We start from the raw sequence: 13,790 nt of genomic DNA on the forward strand, positions 1-13,790 counted from the left end.
AAAAATTAGCCGGGCATGGTGGCGGGCGCCTGTAGTCCCAGCTACTCGGAGAGGCTCAGGCAGGAGAATGGCGCGAACCCGGGAGGCGGAGCTTGCAGTGAGCCGAGATTGCGCCACTGCACTCCAGCCTGGGTGACAGAGCGAGACTCCGTCTCAAAAAAAAAAAATAAATAAAAAGTTAAGCATAGAGGCCGGGCGTGGTGGCTCACGCTTGTAATCCCAGCACTTTGGGAGGCCGAGGCGGGCGGATCACGAGGTCAGGAGATCGAGACCATGATGAAACCCCGTCTCTACTAAAGATACAAAAAATTAGCTGGGCGTGGTGGCGGGCACCTGTAGTCCCAGCTACTCGGAGAGGCTGAGACAGGAGAATGGCATGAACCCGGGAGGCGGAGCTTGCAGTGAGCCGAGATTGCGCCACTGCACTTCAGCCTGGGCGACAGAGCGAGACTCCGTCTCAAAAAAAAAAAAAAAAAAAAAAAAAGTTAAGCATAGAATTATAATATAATACAGTAATTACACTTCTGGGTCTATACCCAAGAGAACTGAAAGCAGGAACTTACACAAATATTTTTCCTTTTTAGTTGACATGTAGTAATTGTATATATTTATGGGATACAGAGTAATATTTCAATACATGTATGCAATGTGCAATGATCAAATCAGGGTAATTAATATATCCATCACCTCAAACATTTATCATTTTTTTTGCGTGGGGAATATTCAAAATCCTCTCTTCTAGCTTTTTGAATAATTAATACATTATTATTAACTATATTCAGAATATAGTTCTTATAGTACTATAGAGCACAGTAATTTATTCCTCATATCTAGCTGTAATTTTGTGTCTGTTAACCAACCTCTCTCTGTCCTTCTCTTGCCCCTACCTTCCCCAGCCTCTAAGAACCATAATTTTACTCTCTACTTTTATGAGCTTACTTTTCTGGCTTCCACATGTGACTAAGAGTATACAATATTTATCTTTCTGTCACACAAATATTCACCAATATTCATAGTATTATTCATTAAAAGGTGGAAACAACCCAAATTTCTATTGACAAATGAATGGATAAATAAAATGTAGCATATACATACATAGGAATATTATTCAGCCTTAAAAAAGCAATGAAATTCCAAAACATGCTATGACATGAATGAACCTCAAGGATATTATGCTAAATGAAATAAGCTAGACATCAAAGGACAAATATTATATGACTTCATGTATGTGAGGTACCTGGAATACTCACATTCATAGAGAAAGAAAATAGAATAGTGGTTATCAGGGCCAGGGGAAGATGATAGGGAGTTATTGTTTAATGGGTACAGAGTTTCAATTTGACATAATGAAAAAATGTTTGCAAATTTGGATCACATTTGCACAACAATTTGATTGTACTTAAGGCCATTGAATTGTATATTTAAAAATAGTTAAAATGGCAAATTTCGTTATGTATATTTTACCATGATAAAGAATAAATGGAAAAAAAGAGTAATCTCTAGCTACAGAGATGAAATATAGCATAGTGATAAAAAGCACAGATTCTAGAGTTCCACCTCCTACAAATCCCAGCCCTGCCATTTACTAGCTGCAATGACATTAACTTCTCTATCCCTCAGTTTTCTCACTTGCAAAATGAACATAATAACAACACTATCTCACAGGATTGTTCAGAAGAACAAATGATTTCATATTTGTAAAACATTCAGAAAAATACCTGGCTATATAAGAGTTTATTAAATAAATACTATAATACCGTTCTTTATCTTGCTTTTAAGTTTCCATTTCTGACAAAAAATTATAAAGCACTCAAAGAAACAAGAAAGTATGGCCCATTCACAGAAGAAATGAACAAAAACTATCTCTGAGGAAGCACACTCATCAAACTACCTAGTCAAACTGTCTTAAATATGCTCAAAGAGCTAAAGGAAACCATGGACAAAGTGTGAGAGAAAATCAGGAAAATGATAAATAGAAAATATCAATAAAAAATAGAAATTATAAAAAGAAACCAGACAGAAATTCTCGACCTGAAAAGTAGAGTAACTGAAATAAAAATTTCTCTAGAGAATTTTAATAGCATATTTGAGAAGGGCGATAGAAAGAATTAGCAAACATAAAGATAGGTCCTTTGAAATTATTCAGTCAAGGAATGCAGAAAAACAAACAGTGCCTGAGAGACCTATGGGATGCCATTAAGCAAACCAAATACACATATTGGGAATCCCAGAAGGAAAGGAGAGGACAAAATGGTCAGAAAAAAATATTTGAACAAATAATGGCTTAAAATTTCCTGAATTTGATTTTTAAAAATTAAAACATGAATCTAAGCATTTAAGGAGCTCAATTAACTCCAAGAAGGATAAATGCAAAAAGAATCATGCCAGGACACATAATCAAATTATCAAAAGACAAAGATGGAGAAGCAACTCATCATGTACAAGTGATCTTTAATAAGACTGATGGTGGGTTCCTCATTAGAAATCATGGAGGCCAGAAAGTAGTGGGGTAATATTTTTAATTTTTAAAATTATCTTGTTGTTGTTTCCGTTTTGTCTTTTACAAGATGAAAATTTAATATAAAATTGGTCAGTGGGTATGTGTAATCCACAGGGCTATATAGTTACATGGATTGTAATAGGAATTTAACATAGAATAGATGCTGGAGTAAATGTTACATATTATCATCATCTGACTTGTCTTCTTCACTCAAGGATTCTTTAGCATATTTATCTGCTTATTCCCTTATATCTTTTGAAACAATTTCATGTCTTCCTTTAGTTAAACCACTAACCCAGCTCAGTTTGTAAGCTTTATCCTTAACGTCATCATGTACTATGTAAATTACTTGAGCAACTTCTTTAACAGTATCATAGCAGGTCATTTCTTTCATCTGAAGCTTTTCTATTTCTGTTTTGCAGCTTGCCTGGCTTTGCCAGTGGCACAGGCCCAATAACCATATAAAACACCTGATGAGTCAATCATGGAAAATTGTGCACTGTCATTCATACTATAAGACCCTAGCATGAAACTGAAGGCAAAGATCTAACAGCACTGTAGAGTGTATAGGCATGTACATACATGTCCACTCTGTTTGCAAGATGTTTTAGTGGGGTGTTATAGCCAAAGTCAAATCTAAAGTTGGAAACAACTTCTCTTGCTATGTCTGCTAAAGAACAAGCATCTGCCAACAAACCTGCTGCCAGCATTCCAACATTCCAATCCAATCTGCTGATCAACATTTATAAGTCGTTTGTTGGAAACTCCTTCATAAAATTTAGAAAGCACTAATTTTTTTAGACTCCAAAGACAATGCTATGTTTATATATGATTTCAATCACTATACTATTTCCCACAGCCTTCATAGCCCCAATTTATATGTCTTATAGATGAAACAAATATGACAAATTGCTAATAGTTAGTGGGTATATGGGTGATCATGTACTATTCTTTTAACTTTTGTACATTTGGAAAGTTTTGTAATAAAAAATTGAGGGTAAAAGAAACAGAACATTCTTTACCTGAAGATTCTGCCTGCCTATCTATCTATAAAAAATTTCAGCAACCATAATCCTAAATCAGAAAAATTTTAAGCATTCCTAATAAAGTTAGGGACTAGGCGATGTTACCCATTTTATCACTTCAAGTCAACACTGTATTAGAAATTCCTGACAGTGCAAAAAAAAAAAAAAAGAAATCAAGACATAAGAATTGGAAAAAGAAATTAGACTATCATTATTTTATAAGTAATAGGTTTAATTACATAGAAAACATACAGAATTTAAAAATAGGATAATTTAGCACAGTGCCTTGTTATAGAAGCTATTTATAATAGTTAATTTCATATTCATATGCCAGCAGCAAGTAACTAGAAGACACAATTTAAAAGAACACAAAATTTGAAATAGCATGAAGTAATATGGAGTACAAAGGAACAAATACAGCCATGTGTTGCTTAATGATGGGAATACATTCTGAGAAATGGGTTGTTAGGCGATTCTGTCATTATATGAACATCATAGAGTGTACTTAAACAAACCTAGATGGTATAGCTTACTACACACCTAGGATAGATACTATACCCTAGGCTACAAACCTGTATAGCATGTTACTGTACTGAATACTGTAGGCAATTAAAACACAATGGTAAGCATTTGCATATCTAAACATATCTAAATATACTCTTAATTCGGCAATTTTACTCTTAAGAATTCATCTCATAGAAATAACAGCATCAGTATATAAGGAATACACATACACATGGACATAAACCATTGGTTGTAATTATTTAATACAAAAAGGAAACAGTTTTAATGCCCATCAGTAATGGATATGATTGGATAATTGTGGTACATCTATTCAATGGAATAGTAGACAGTGATTAAAAAGAAAGTGTCAAATCTACTAAATCTATCTGGAGGGATGTTCATGATATTGGTAAACTGGAAAAGCAAGTCTCAGTGTGAAGTGTACAATACAATAATGTTTTTATAAGTTCAACCAAAAAACCATAGGAATATTGCTGATATTTGATCATTTTTAAATGAAATGAAAACAGAAAGTTCATAAAATTCATTATAATGTTTGGGAATGTTTACATGAGAAAGGGAATGTTATAGGAAGGCTCAACCCAGGCTCTGAGCTATGGTTAGCCTACTGTGGTAGGTGAGAGTTCACACAGGGAAGATCATCTACTTTTCCTTATGCCTTCCTGCATCATTTATTTACATGGATTGCAATAAACTTTTGCCATTTTTGAAATTTTGAAAAAATCTATTAATGTTAATTTATAAAAATGAAAAAGTTTTTTATTTGAAATCTTATTTTCATCATTTCAAAGCAAGTGTTTCATTATACTGGCAACTGACTTCTGAAAAGGTAAGTTTCAGAATGTAATATGCACTTTCTAATTTAATGCCTAATGGATAACTAAATGAATAAATGAGTGATAGCATTTTGATGCCTTCCTCTCCCCCATGCATACTTCACAGCATTATTTTAATCTAATCATTAAAGTAAAATGCCCGTTCACCAGAATGTAAGTTCCATGAGGGAAGGAATTTTTGTCTGTTCTATCCATTGTTGTATTTACAGCTCATAAGCTGGTATATAGTGAGTGCAATCGTTTTTTAAATGAATAAATGAATGCTTTGGTAGGGAGTGAAAAGGAAAATGAAAATTCTCCAGTAGTTTGTGTGATTCTGTGAGATGGCAGACAATGGTAATGATGGTTTTGTATCAACTTGAGTGAGATAAGGAAATTGGTACTTTTACAATATGGTACCACATTTTCTGTACCTAATCAACAAAAGGCAACAATATTTTTCTTTTCCTATTTGAATTAGATTTCTCTTTAATTACTCATCACTGTTGATTAATATAATAGGTTACTGATACTCTAAAGAAATACAACACACCAGCTGCTGCTCCCTTTGGCAAAGTTCAGGGGTTTTATTTGTTTGTTGGGGACAGGATGTTGCTCTGTCACTCAGGCTGGAGTGCAGTGGCCCCATCAAGGCTCACTGCAACCTTGATCTCCTGGGCTCAAGTGATCCTCCCGCCTCAGCCTTCTGAGTAGCTGGGACAACAGTTAAATGTCATCACACCTGCCTAATTTTTTACTGTTTTGTAGAGACAGTGTCTTTCCATGTTGCCCAGGCTGGTCTCTAACTCCTGGGTTCAAGTGATACTCCCACCTTGGTCTCCCAAACTGTTGGGATTACAGGCGTGGGCCACCATGTTCAGTGGAAGTTTAGGTTTCATTCCAAATATTTTGAGTAGGTAACTGACTTAGGCTTTTAAAAGAGAACTCTAGCTATGAGTAGAAAATAGACATGGGGCAGGAGGAGCGGAGAGTGACAATCGTGGGCCCAGTGAGGAGGCCATGGCAGTGATTAAGTGGAGAGGTGATGTTAGCTTGGACCAGGATAATAAGAATGAATGGGGTAAGAAATGGCAGGATTTGGGATGTAGTCAACTAGAAGAGAAGCACATTTAGAGCTAGAAATAGTAACTGGCTTATTTGACTGTTTCAATCCACAGGGGTATACATTTGAAACAGTTTCATTTTATTCTAATTACTATTACATCTTCCTTTCTTGTCCCTTTACAGTATTTCTGACAGGTGGCACAGTTATCTGATCATGTTCAAGCATTATAATGCCTGATCTAGCCTATTCCAATTTAAAACTTTATCTCAATTTTAATTTCATGTTCATCTCTTCTCTACCCCCTGCCTACACATGCTCACTCCGCATCTCCCATTGCTACCTATGCAGGCCAATTTTGGAATGGGAGAGGGGAGATGAAAAGGGACAAGTCCCTTTTTTTTCTTTTTGAGACAAAGTCTCACTTTGTCACCCAGGCTGGAGTGCAGTGGCATGATCATAATTCCTGCAGCCTCTATCTCCTGGGCTGAAGCCATCCTCATGCCTCCCCAGTGTCTGGGACTACAGGCACACACCACCTCACCGGGCTAATTTTTAATTCCTTTGTAGAGACAGGGACTTGCCGTGCTGCCCAGGCTGGTCTCAAACTCCTGGGCTCAAGCAATCCTCCCACCTTGGCTTCACAAAGTGCTGGGATTGCAAGCGTGAACCGCCGCACGCGGCCTTCACTTTCATTTAAGTGGTTGTGCAATTGCAAACCTCTCCACTTTGTTGATGCCTTCTGTGCAGCGGACATCCAAGTTCTTGGGTCTTTTGAGTGGTCATATGGAGGCTCTCAGAACAATTCCAAGGAGACTTCCCTCTGCCTAGTTTTCTGCCAAGGGAGATCTGATTCCAATCCAATCTCTTCTAATCTCTCAGCTCCATCCCCATGGTCTTACTGTTGGGTTCCCTTTGACATGCTGCCAGTCCTCTGATGTGGTGACATAAGTCTTGTTACCTCCCATCACTTGGGCCTCAGGAAATTCTAGAGTCCTTGCCACACCCAGTAATGGTCTTACAGGCAGCCCCACTGTGGTCCCGCTGTCTGCTTTGCCATCTCACTTCTTACGTCTCTTTTCCCTGCTTAAGTCTGCTGCCTAAGCAAAAGCTAACAGCTGTCTCCCTTCTCACCAGTCTCCCTTCTTTCTGGTGTCCCAATTCCTGTGAGCTTCCCTGCGCTTGTCTTAGAGGAGGGAACACTCACTTTCCCTTTGCATGAAGAAGGAGGAAAAAGCCATGGCCCTTCCCCGAGGCTGTTGACTCATTGCCTCATTTCCCACAACTCTCTCTGAAATCTCCTTCCAGGACAGGTTAAAAATGGGAGAGAGAATCATTGGGGTTATGTTTAGGAGTGGCATGACAGGTTCTTTTCCTATGAATAAGCCCAAGGAGGTATCTGGCTCTTTTTAGAATATGGATTGTGCAAGATGTATCTTTTTTCTCAGAGCTGGATTCTAGTGGCCAATTCTGAGGCCACAAGAAAATTTCCACTCAACATCCTATTAGGGATGATTCTGAGGTTTGGGGGCTGCAGAAATAGAGTATCATTTACTAAGATGGGAGAACACTGAAGGTAGGAACAGTTTAGAGGTAGGAATCATGAGTTCTGTTTTAGATATTTTAAGATTGAGATGAGGATTAGGCAACTAGTAAGGATGTGAGTTTGGACCTGACAAGAGAGGTCAGTGCCGGAAACACACTTTTGCGACTCATGAGAGTACAGAGAACACCAGCATATATGAATAGTTAGAGGAGAAAAGGAAGGTCAAAGACTGTCCTGGGGTACTCCAAATTCAACGGCTAGGAAAAGGGAAAGGAGAAGGAGAAGCCAGCAATGGAGACTGAGAAGGAACCAGCACCTGTGAGCTAATGAAGTAGCATCACTGTCTGGGGAACACACCTGGGGTTCGTTGTCTCACGCCAAGGGAATCAAGGACACCGACAAAAGAAGTCAGTTTAGGAGCAGAGGTTTGACAGGCAAAAGAAAGAGAAAGAACAGCTCTACCTCTTGCGAGAGAGAGGGGCACCCGAATCGGACTTCCAGCCCACAGCTGAGTGCACCAGATTTTATAGACAGGCTTGAGGAGGCAGTGTCTGATTTACATAGGGCCCACAGATTGGTTGGACAAGATGTGACATTTACATAACACGTGGGGAAGCTGGCTGCCCCACCCTAATCTTACTATGCAAATGGGGTCTTCGCCTGGCCAGTGTCATGTTTTCTCCTCCTTACTGTACCTGTGGTTTGTCAAAAAGAAGGAAAGATGGGGCCATCATTTTGATTATGCCTAGTCCCAAGTCGCCTTTTCCTATTGACCCAACTGCTGGAATTCACCCATGCAGGCTTCCAGCTTGCTTGTCTCTGTCTGCAGCTCGATTTTACAGGCTGCTCTTTGTTAGAAAAGAAAATGATTTGGGGACTGCTTTTCATTAAAAGGAAAACCTTCCCCTATCTGCCTAAATAATTTCTTTTTAACCTGTATATCAGTAAGAGGGAAATCACTGGAAACCAAGTAAAAAAAAAAAAAAAGGATTTTAAAAATAAGGACAGCATTAGGAGATATACCTAATGCTAAATGACGAGTTAATGGGTGCAGCAAAACAACATGGCACATGGATACATATGTAACAAACCTGCACATTGTGCACATGTACCCTAAAAACTGAAGTATAATAATAAAAAAAATATGGAACCAGCCCAAATGCCCATAAATCAATGAGTGGATAAAGAAAATATGGTATACATATATATATATATATAAATACATATATATACCATGAAATACTACTCAGCCATAAAAAGGAATGAAACAATGGCATTCACAGCAACCTGGATGGAATTGGAGACCATTATTCTGAGTGAAGTAACTCAGGAATGGAAAACCAAATATCGTTTGTTCTCACTTATAAGTGGGAGCTAAAGCTATGAGGATGCAAAGGCATAAGAATGATACAATGGACTTTGGGGACTCAGGGGGGAAAAGACAGGAGGGTGAGGGACAAAAAACTACACATCATGTAGAGTGTACACTGCTCGGGTGACAGGTGTACCAAAATCTCGGAAATCACCACTAAAGAACTTATCCATGTAAACAAACACCACTTCTTCCTCAAAAACCTATTGAAATAAAAAATTAAAAAATAATAATAATAAGGAAATCACCAGCTGTGTTGAATGCCATTGAGAGGTTGAGTAAGATGAAGACTGACCACTGATCATTTAATATATCAAGATGGGGATCACTGGTGACAATAAAAGTGGTTTCAGTGGAATAGTGGGGACAAAAGCCTAACTGGCATAAGTTGAAGAGAGAATGAAGATGATGAAGTGGAAACACTGCACGTAGATAACTCTTGAATTTTGATTTAAAGGGGTGCAGAGAAAAACGAAACAATAACTGGAGGAGAATGTGGGGGATCAAATAAATGTTTTTTCTTTAAGATGGAATATATTGTGCATGTTTTATGCTGATGCAAATTTACAGAGGAAAAAATTTATGATGGAGGAGAGAGCGAAAATAACATGAGTAAAATTGCAATTATAATTAAGGTCAAAATTATAATAAAGTCATAATTATGATGATCTTTATAAAATAAAAGTAAAAAGCACTATATCGTGTAGGACTCTTGATTGCAAGTGACAGAAATTCAATTCAAACTAGTTGAAAAAAAAACCAGTTGAGTTAAAAAAAGGAAAGAAGTTGTTGACACAAATATCAATGGGAAGAATACAGAATGGGTCATAGAACTAGGGGAGAAGCCTCAAAAACTAAGGATTTAACAGTGACCAAGCTCTCCTCATTCATCTTTCATGTCTGTTTCTGCTTTTCTTTGCATGTTGTTCTCATTCTTTCATAGTTCAAATGTGCCTCTTCCACCCGGTCAGTGAGTTTGGTCACATTTTCCCAAAGCAACAGAAAATCTCCCCCAACAGCACTAGCCAGTGAGTCCTTGGAGGTATGCTGAGTGGTTGGCTGGGCTCTTGTGTCCATCCCAGAACTTATCGGTTAGACTGGGGGGATGAGTATTCTTTGGCCAGGTGTTGGTCACATATGCAGCCACTGGCTGACTAGTGCTTACACACTTTTCTTCCTTTATATTTTTTAAAGTGCCCCTTACTCACAAAATGCAACTCTTCTGTATATAATCCATGTATTACTTCCCAAAGAAAGACAACCCAAAGTCACTAGCACTCACCTTCAAGTCTGGTACCTCTTGTTGATGTATATTTCTTTGGTGTAGATGTGGTCCAAATGTATTTAAATATGTTAAATAATATGTGTAAGAACCTCCAACACACACAATATCCAATATTAGAGGGAAAGACAACTACAATGAGACCTCCCACTGATCCATGGCATAGTCATGTCCTGTGCTGCAGGGACAGGAAGGCGTCATTCCTTGACAGCAAATTGCCAGTCTGGTTATGGTAAGCTCTGCACACCAGAAGGAACAAAGGTAAGGATTTGTCTTCCCTTCCCTGCACTGTTATTGGAGCCAGTGAGGGATATGAGAACTGCCTCAGAGATTGTGCCATTTAGGCCCAAAGTTCTCTGACAACACAACTCCCTTACCAGGCAGTCCACTCTGTTTCCTGGGAACCCTGTGATTGGTGAGGAATCCTGATGAGGGAAAGGGTGCAGACCTGGCCTAGTTAAGGGGGTGTTTCCTGGAGACACAGGGGGAGACATTACACAGAGGGCACAGCCTGTCATGTGTGCTTTTCAGCAAAAATCCATTAAAAAAAAAACAAACTTTTTTTTTTATTCCCTCAATCCACCTGCCCAAGGACAACTGTCCAGGGCGTCCTCTTTGCTACATGCCAGGTAATGAGTTTATCCACAAATTGTGCAAACAAGACATATTGTTCCCTGGCTGCTTGTACTTTTGTCTCTGTCTTCACCCTTTTAAATAATGCTTTGCCTTTGTTCCTGGAATCTTCTCTTTCATGTATATAAGTAAGCTACCTACCTGCAAATAACTAACTCTTTCTGAAGTATTATTTTTTGAGACAGGCTCTTGCTCTGTTTCCCAGGCTGCAGTGCAGTGGCGCAATCATGGCTCACCACAGCCTCAACCTCCTGGGCTCATGTGATCCTCCTGCCTCAGCCTCCAGAGTAGCTGGGACTACAAGTGTGTGCTACCATGCCTGGCTAATTTTTTTGATTTTCTAATAGAGATGAGATCTTGCTATCTTGTCCAGGCTGGTCTCAAACTTATGACCTCAAGCAATCCTCCCACCTCTGCTTCCCAAAGTGTTGGGATTAGAGGTGTGAGCCACCATGACCAACTTAAGTATTATTTTGACACTGGTGAAAACTTTAAAAAGTTCCCATACTCCTAGGAAAGATTTACAGCCAGGATACAAGATCAACCACCAGAAATTATTTTAAATCTACTTAATCAGTCAACAACTCACCTCTGCAAGCATGCTTCTGGAAGCCAACCCAGCAGCGACAACCCCTTGCTTGTGAAAGCAAACCACCTGGGAATGGACTGCTTCAATGAACACACCACTGAGTGCCAACGAATCTACTAAAGTCTCACTCAAGTAACTACAGTTCTTCAGCTGACATCGACCTACTCTGCCAGTCACCAAACTCCATGCTTCTGCAGAGCTGTATTAAGATCAGTTCCCTGATCTGCTTAGAGAGACTGGGCCTGGTCAACATAGCTCTCCCTTATATAACTAAGCAATAAATTCAGCTTTATTTTGTGTTTATTGTGATGGTCTGAATTGTGTTCCCCTGAAATTAATATGTTGAAGTTTTAACTCCTAGTACCTCAGAATGAGACTGTATTTGAGGATGAGGTTGTTAAAGAGGTGGTTAAGGCAAAATGAGGTCATGTCAGAGGGCCCTGATCCAATATGATTGATGATGTCCCTATAAGAAGAGGAGATTAGGACACAGATGCACACAGAGAAAAGACTATGTGAAGACAGGAAGAAGACGGCCATCTGCTATAGCAGGACGAGCCACAGACAAAACTCCTTAGATACTGGGTTAAAGAAGGAAGCAGCTTTATTCAGCTGGGAGCTTCTACAGACTTGCATCTCAAAAGCCGAGCTCCCCGAGAGAGAAATTCCTGCCCCCATTAAGGGCTTACAACTCCAAGGGGGTCTACGTGAAAGGGCCGTGATTGATTGAGCAAGCATGGGGTATGGGACTGGGGCTGCATGCACCGGTAATCAAGACAGAGCAGAACAGAACAGAAAATCTCACAGTGCTTCCTCACACAATGCCTGGAATCTATGGATAATACAAGCAGTTAGGTCAGGGGTTGATTTTTAACTACCAGGCTGAAGGTGCTGCAGTGGGCTGTCTGACTATTGATTTTATTTTTGCCTTTCTGTGACTTTTGTATTCTTTCTTTTTCTGAGGTATGAGACAAGGAGAGAGGGGTGGTCTTCAAGTCAAAGAGGGGGACCTCAGAGGAAACCAGACCTGTCAGCACCTTGACCTTGAACTTCTAGCCTCCAGCACTGTGAGAAAATAAATTTCTGTTGTTTAAGCCACCCAGTCTATGATATTTTGTTATGGCGGCCCTAGACAATTAATATATTAATGTTTATTTCAGATATTGAGGTCTCTAGACACTAGAAATCAACATCAAAATTCTTACCAAATGAAGGTAATGACCCTGGACTCTGCCTGAGCACTTCTGTCTCCAAGTAACAGGCCTCAGTGCTGTGCTTGGGCTGCTGGCCCACAGGTTGATGGTTTTCACCTGGACCTCAGGTTGGTTGCAGGGGCAGGCCACGTCCTTAGGGTAGGGGGTTTACCTATGGGGGCACCAATACATTCCTTAACATTTCTCGTAAGCTAATTTTAATGGGTCTCTGCCATTTGCGATTGAGAGTACCGACTGATTGAGACATTGGTACCCAGAAGTAGAGTGCTAGAAATGAAAGATCCTAAAATGTTAACTACTGTGTCAAGGTGGGGTAGGAGGCAGTGAGGCTCTCTCCATCTCCCTCCATCCCTGGGTGGGAAGTGGGCAGTCTTTATGATATGGTAATGAAGCAGCTCATTAAGATGTTATTGTAGTTTCTTTGGGATTCAGACCTGTACATACTAAGGTGGAAGCTTCAGGGAATCCAGCAGAACAAAGTTAGGCTGCTCTGGTGTGAGAGGCAGTATCATATGGTGGTTTAACAGCAAAGACTGAAATTAGACTACCTGGGTTCAAAGACCCTGTCTCCTAGCTGTGTGACCTAGGGCAAGTTACTTAATCACAATTAAGCTTCCTCATCAGGGAAATGGGAATTAAAATAGTACCTAACTAACTGGATTATTGTGAAGATTAAGGGATTTAATATATATAAAGCACTTAGAATAGGCCCGGCAATTAGAAAACATATGGACAGGTTAACTCTTGTTGTCTTGGTTACTTCTTGTGGCTCCTGCCAAGATCCTACTAGAAAGAGATAAGACTTGGTCTTAGATAGTTGGGAACAGCATGCGGCTTTCTTAAAAGAGATCCCGCTCTCATGCCCCATCTCAGCAGACAGCAATGCAAGACTGCTTAGGGTTTGGAATTACAAAACCCAATTCCCTGCTAAGGCTAAAGTTGGTCTGAACAAAAGTAAGGGCAAGGCAAACAGAATAGACATTAGACAGGGACCTGAAAGGATCCAGAAATGGGACTTTACATCCCACAGAGGAAACAGGTAAGGTGTTTCCATACAGTGACAGAGAATAGACCAGTGGCTGCCTAGGGAAGGGGTGGAGGAGGGGTGGATTTCAAAGGGTCACCCCTTTTGGGGGTGATTGAAATGTTTACCTTGATTGTGGTGATGGTTTCACAGGTGTATATATTTGACCAGCTCATCAAATTGTATACCTTAAATATGTGCA

The 13,790-nt window shown here is 39.6% G+C and overlaps 1 pseudogene; it reads right to left on the minus strand.

Annotated features, from left to right (window-relative positions):
- Positions 1 to 2,666: 2,666 nt before the first annotated feature.
- On the minus strand, positions 2,667 to 3,247 carry LOC129487814 (proteasome subunit alpha type-3-like; annotated as a pseudogene).
- Positions 3,248 to 13,790: the final 10,543 nt, after the last annotated feature.

Source organism: Symphalangus syndactylus, chromosome 8 (genome assembly GCF_028878055.3).
Source record: "Symphalangus syndactylus isolate Jambi chromosome 8, NHGRI_mSymSyn1-v2.1_pri, whole genome shotgun sequence".
NCBI lineage: Eukaryota > Metazoa > Chordata > Mammalia > Primates > Hylobatidae > Symphalangus > Symphalangus syndactylus.